This window comes from Cyanistes caeruleus, chromosome 2 (genome assembly GCF_971803275.1).
Source record: "Cyanistes caeruleus chromosome 2, bCyaCae1.hap1.1, whole genome shotgun sequence".
Taxonomy (NCBI): Eukaryota; Metazoa; Chordata; class Aves; order Passeriformes; family Paridae; genus Cyanistes; species Cyanistes caeruleus.
The window spans coordinates 16,342,433-16,348,611 of record NC_141702.1 but is presented as its reverse complement, the minus strand read 5'-3'; the positions used below and the strand labels follow the sequence as shown (position 1 = coordinate 16,348,611).

At 40.7% G+C, this 6,179-nt stretch overlaps 1 long non-coding RNA gene across 1 annotated transcript; it reads right to left on the bottom strand.

Annotated features, from left to right (window-relative positions):
- Positions 1–2,461: 2,461 nt before the first annotated feature.
- LOC147654637 (uncharacterized) lies at positions 2,462–6,179 on the bottom strand. The gene is made up of 2 exons (XR_015282510.1): positions 6,089–6,179; positions 2,462–5,827 (listed from the first exon to the last, which is right to left on the bottom strand). It is a non-coding gene; the product is annotated as an uncharacterized LOC147654637 (long non-coding RNA).

Below are 6,179 nucleotides of genomic sequence, written 5' to 3'. Positions count from 1 at the left end.
CTTCTTTTATATTTTGAGTTATGTTTACAAGTCTTATGACTTAAAAAGTTTCCTTCTGAAAGTATTTTCCTATCTTCCATGCATTAAAAAGAGCTGAAGGGGCCACATACTATGCTCGAAAGACTTTTTATTTCAGTAACATTATGTGGTAGCTTGATACCTGGGTGAAATCAAATACCACTTTCAGATAGCCCAAATGTATGCAAGTATTTGGCCACATCTGCACCATGCAGCAAAGCTGGCTGCCTTCAAGAGATTCTCTTTTGTCTTAGACATCTTTTGCTATATCATAGTTTGTAGATTTCTATATAATTCTGATGTCACCATATGTAAAGACAATAATCAATATCTTGAAAAATACCTTGACCCAAGCCAACATAAATTTGATTTTATTCTTTTGTGGATAAAATCTCAGGAAAAATGCATATATTTGGTTGTTTTCTACCCTTCATCATTCAGATATCACTTCTCCTACTACTCTTGGGAAAGGTTATTGTCTGTTACTCTGTGTAGGTGGTACAGGGATATAAATATTACTACTAATAATAAATTTGTGGCACTTCTTAATCCCATGGTTTAAGCAATCATCCAGTATAGAACTATCAGGGCTCTAAGGGCACAAACAGCAGTGTTCCATCCCAGCCTCTCTGGTACCCCACTCTACCCTGCTCATTGCAGCCCCCAGGACCTTCAGTCCCCATCCTAGTGATAGTGCAGCTGTGCTATCTCCAGCCCCTTTCTGCCTCCATCTCCTTTTAGTCCTGTTGGAGTCCCTTCCTGTGCTCTGGCCCTGATTCACCACTTGCTGTGCTGGACTGTGTCAATGGACCCTCTTACCAGCACCTTGTGCCCTGTGGGTGAGGGCACAGCCAGTGCAGGCCCATCCTCAGGTCTGCCTCCACAATTCCAGCCCAAGCTATTTCCCCACACAACTATAAAATATACAATGGAGATTTAGTTTCTGTATTTCCTGAACTGATCCTAAGTATAAGAAAACATACCAAACCTACCAAGCCACACCACTAGGAATTACACCGCTCTGTAGAGATGAGTTTATGAGAAATTAGGCACTTACTTCCACAATGGTTTCTTTTTAAAAGACATATTTTTAATTCACTGAGAAACTGGTAATGAACCCGGCAGGATGAACATGTTTGCAAAAGGTTTCTTGTCAGTTTTATAACTAAATTGTGTAAGGGACAGGAGGATGTTCTTTTTTGCAACTTAGGAAAACAACATTGACCTGATTCAGTCCATCTCATGAGACCTGAAGAATAAGAATGTGGCAGCATTAGACTCCCTTACAGTCAAAAAAAGCTCCAGAAAGAGTTCTTAAGGTGACTCAACTAATTTTCCAAAGGGACAGTGTTTTTCAGCAGGAAGCTGTGTCCATCTGTACCACAGCCACTACTGTAATTGCAGTTTGCTGCAGAAAGCAGGTGGTGACTCTCAGAGGGCTCTGTTTTGTGGTGATCCCTCCGCACTTTGATAACTTTCTCAGAGCACTGCTTGCATGAACTTTCATGAGAGGCATGCAGAGAGGAGGTAGGCACCAACTTTCACTGTCTCTTCTGAGACATGAACCTGAGTCTGTCAAATAAAGTAGGAGGAGAGCAGTTCAGGAAAAACAGCAGCCAGCAGTGTGTGCCTGACCTGTGCAGCTCCCTGGGATATGAAATTGTTCTGTTGCAGGCTGTGGATTGCAGCTGCATACTGTTAAGAGGTAACTGAATGCAGTGGCTTTGGCCCCCAGGGGGATCCCTCTTGCCCCAGGGTCATTCCTGTCCCCATGGGTGCAGGACTGCCACAGTAGCAAGTCTCCAGGTCCAGCCAGTGGCAAGGCAGCTGGGTACATATTCCCAGAGGGCACACAAGACATATGGCTGGCCCCACACAGCAGCACAGAGAACAGTGCCTTTAACAACACCCACTCAAGCACAGATTCCTCTCAACACACCCAAACAGCACAGAGACTCAGTCCTCTTCATCTTCTCCAACTATCTGGATTGAAATCCACTGGTGGAGCAGTCTGGGTTCCTCCAGCAGCCATCCTTAGACAGTCCCTGGAATGGAGACCAACCCTTAGGTTGACAGCCTCTCATTCCAGTGGCTGGCAGAGACCTCTCCTACCCACTAACCACTCCAACTTCAAGTAAGTTTTAAACAATCCAAAAATTCCTTACCCTCTGCAACCCATATTAATGCTCTGTTCCTTTAGGCATTGGCACTCTAGTTTGCATGGCACTGCAGGGAGTGTGTTGCACTGGTTCCACTCAGCATCTGCTGGTGGGTTTGCTGTTGGTCTCACCATTCTGCTTGGATGGTCTCAGGAATAACTAATGCTTATATACCTTCAAAGGAGGAATGGCCAGACTGAAGAATAAATTCATTGGAGATTAGCATATGTATCCAGGTCAGGAAGCCCACGAGCTGTATGTGTTTGAAGGCTAGGAGACTACTAAAAGTGTCATATATGCTTGTTTTATTCTTAAACTGTTTCCTTGATAGCTGTTTTTTGTTGCTGTCCTAAACAAGGCACAGGTGAGATGAATCTTTGTTTTTGTCCAGGATGGCTGTTTTTGGAAGGCAATGCAGATCTGTCCTCTTCTAATACAAAGGAAAGACTTGGCTGAAATTGTAATGAGCATTCATCTCTATCATGTCTTTCTCTACTTCAGTCCTGTTTCATGAGAAGATATTTCAAATGTCTACTACAAATGAAATTATAGAATGGCAAGAAAGAGGATGGTCTCATTTATCACATTAAGATACTGGCAGAAGAAAAGAGGATCAGTGAGTCAAAGGTCAGGTTAGAAGCATAAACTGATTTGGGGAACATTTCCCATGTTGCAGATTTAAGACCAGCCATTAAGAGCTGTCATTTTTATGAGCTAAAATTGGTCCTCCAGCACATTATTTGCCATATTTCTTATAAATCTTATTTTAGCCTTCTTTTACCTGAGGATAGACCAAGACAGTTTACAAACTAGGATGAAGCAGAACAGGGAAGGTGAATTACACTGCAGCCCCTAGATCTTTTATCACAAGCTGCTTCTTCATTTAACATCTCCTCTGTGCCTTTCTCCATAAAGCATTATGTTTTTGCTCTGAATTAAAACTGAAGTATTTGCTGTTTAATGTGTGAGGTTTTTTTACAGATTATTTAAGGCACAATTTCTGTTTATAGTCCCAGGGTATATTCTAATCACCTTTGTTTACCTCATATTCCTTTCCTAATTAACTGACAACCGATTAGCATACATTTTTTTATCCCAGGAGTATTAATTATACATAATTTATATCATAAGCATTTATTCCTTATCAGTCAGCTGAATAAAACATTTACCTGTTTATAGCTACTCGAGGTTAACACTTTTATACAAAAAACTCACCTGAGACTTCCAATCAAATTATCAGATTTTTAATTTTCTGTTACATAATGATACTGTATTAGTCATTGTAGTATTTTATTCCACTCTAGGCTAAACAATCATTTAGTGGAGCCTAGTGTTGGCAGCATTAATTAACCAATGATACATGCTCAGTTGAACAATAAGCTGCAAATAATAAAAATGCAAGATGAGATAATGTATAGACCTTCTGTGTTAATTGTATGCTGGAAAGCAGTACTAAACCCTACCCTCAGCTGTACATGTGGAGCTCAGTGAGAGCTGAGCATCCAAGGGCAGGCTCTGGCTGACATGGCAGGACAGAACATCGTCGTTCTCGGGCTGCAAAATTCATCATGTGGATTTTATCTTTGCCCAATAACACTCAGTCATTTCTGAATATAAACTGCAGAACAACCAGGTGGAAAAAGGGGATATTCTATCTACCTTAGGAAAATAAGCTAATCTCCCTGAGATAAAGATACTTTTGCGAGAAGCTTTGAATTAAATTTTTTAAAAGTAAGCCTAGAACGTTTTGTTCTAAAGGGACTGGCTTCAATTAGTTTATCCCAAGGCATATCATGCCTTTTTTATCCTGTTTACCTCTGGTTTTTTGACTCCTGACCCTCTTACTTCCATTTTCTCCTGAGTATTTAAGAGCTTTTTTTAATCCTTCTGGGGATTTCTGTACTACCCTCATGCTATTCACCTTTTTATCTTCTTATTATTTTCTTATAGTATCTTTTTCACATTTGATTTTTATTTTCCATTTCACTTCCATTCCATGACACCAGACTTTTAACCCTCTGTCTCCAATACTTCTCACTGTATCCTCTGGTACCTTCTCCCCTTCTCTTTGTTTCTGGCCTTCTCTCATATCACTGCCCTACACCCCTCTCTACCTCAACATAGCTCTCTATTTACTTAGCTCTTACTTCATTTGCTATTCATTAATCCCTGTTCTTTGTACAGTCATTGTGCCTTAGTGCTCTGGCCTATGGAGCAGGCTCCATTGTACCAGGCACTATAAGAAACACAAAGCAAATCATGTGCCTCTGACCCATGCAGCCAGATACCAGAGAAGAAACTAGAGGAGATGATTGCTGGATCAAAAGAAAACCTTCTCCTTTCACCCCAGCACATAGATCATTCAATTTAATTTAGAAGGAGGAGAATAAGGACAGTGTTGTTAAACAAAAGTAGTCAAGGGTGGAAGCACATGAGTATTTTGGGGGGAAAAAAGTAAGAGAACAACACAGAAGAAAAGCAGAAAAATGCAGGCCAGAAATTTTCCTGATGGGTGATTTTTAAGGGCAAGAAGCATATAAAAGACATAGAAAAGACCATACAACATACATGATACACATTTCAAATGACAAGTACATCTACTCATAATGGCCAGTTCTGTCTTGGGGTCAGGATTCATCTGACCAACTTAAACATCTAAAATTTGAGTTAGTTTTTGTCAACCAACAAAGGGAGATTCTGGGCTGCAATTCATCACTAAAGTAAATGTCCAAAATGGCTAAGGTCAGCTGCATCCTAAAAATGTATCCACCTTTCCTTTTTTGACTGAAGATGATTGTGGCTACTTCAAATATGGACTCTCTGAAAGCTTAAATCTAGGCAAGAGGGACTTGATGATAAACTGGCCTGAGCTCTAACTTTTTCCTTTCTGCATCTGTGAGCCCAGCAGCTGAAAGCCAAAGCTGAATCCCAGGTGCTGGAGGCCTGTGGGAGCCCTCTGACTGTGCACTCACTCAGGTGTAAGAACAACTTGGGTCACTGCCATGGTTTCCTCCTCCTCCATCAGGAAGGATGGTGACCCTGTAGTCTCAGAAACCAGAACAGGTCAAGGCCCGTTAATCTTCTTTACCCTGACTCAAATCTTACTGCTTTCTTTCACAGCATTCATTTGCAAATTTGGGGTTCTCTACCCTGCTGTGTTGGTTGGTAATACTATTTTTAATTTCATTGAGATTTCACACAGTGCTCCAAACACAACCTCCCTGAACCTCTAGTTTTTCAGGAGAAGAGCTGTTCTGGTATTACAAGAAGCTGTCTGGTTTTTGTTAACACCATTAATACATGATATTTCCATGTGATTCCCATAGCTGTTAGGAGAAGGTGAAGACCTTGCAATGTCTTGTTCATGACCATTTCTTTGCTTCTTTTTTGTTAATACACTTTTTGCTTCTTAAGAGTAGTTTGCTTCTTCTATCAGTTTTCTGAAGTTATGATCAAGCAGATAGGTTACTCCTGGTCACTAGTGACTTCAGTGTTTGAAAAGAGTTTCTTTGCTTACACAGACTGGTTGAAGAATGGTTTTTACAATGACAGAGATCTCTGGAACTGACTGAAGTGGTCTTTGCTGAAGGTGTTTGGCTTGTTGTAGCAGAAGTAGACACCAAAAATAATCTCTTTCAACTTCCACTTCCCTGTAGATTAGAAAGTAATTACTTTGGGTGTAGATGCTGCCCATGACCCCTCCTTTTTGGGATGGTCTTTCTGTTTCCCTTGATGCTTTTCTTCTTTTTTTTAAAAGAGGAAAAAAAAGGAGGCTTACATTTTACAGAGATTCAAAAAATCTGAATCAAATTCTCCCATATTCAACACCAAGATATCAAGACAACTTGTGAATGAGATGAGAGGAAGGAAAAGTGTGATTAACAAAGGGATGCAAATTGCATTGTAAATACCTGCTTTGTGACTTGCTGTATGCTGCTGTGTGCTGCTGAAGTAGACTGCTGAGGCCACCAGGAGATGAGAACGTCTCTCACCTATCACAGC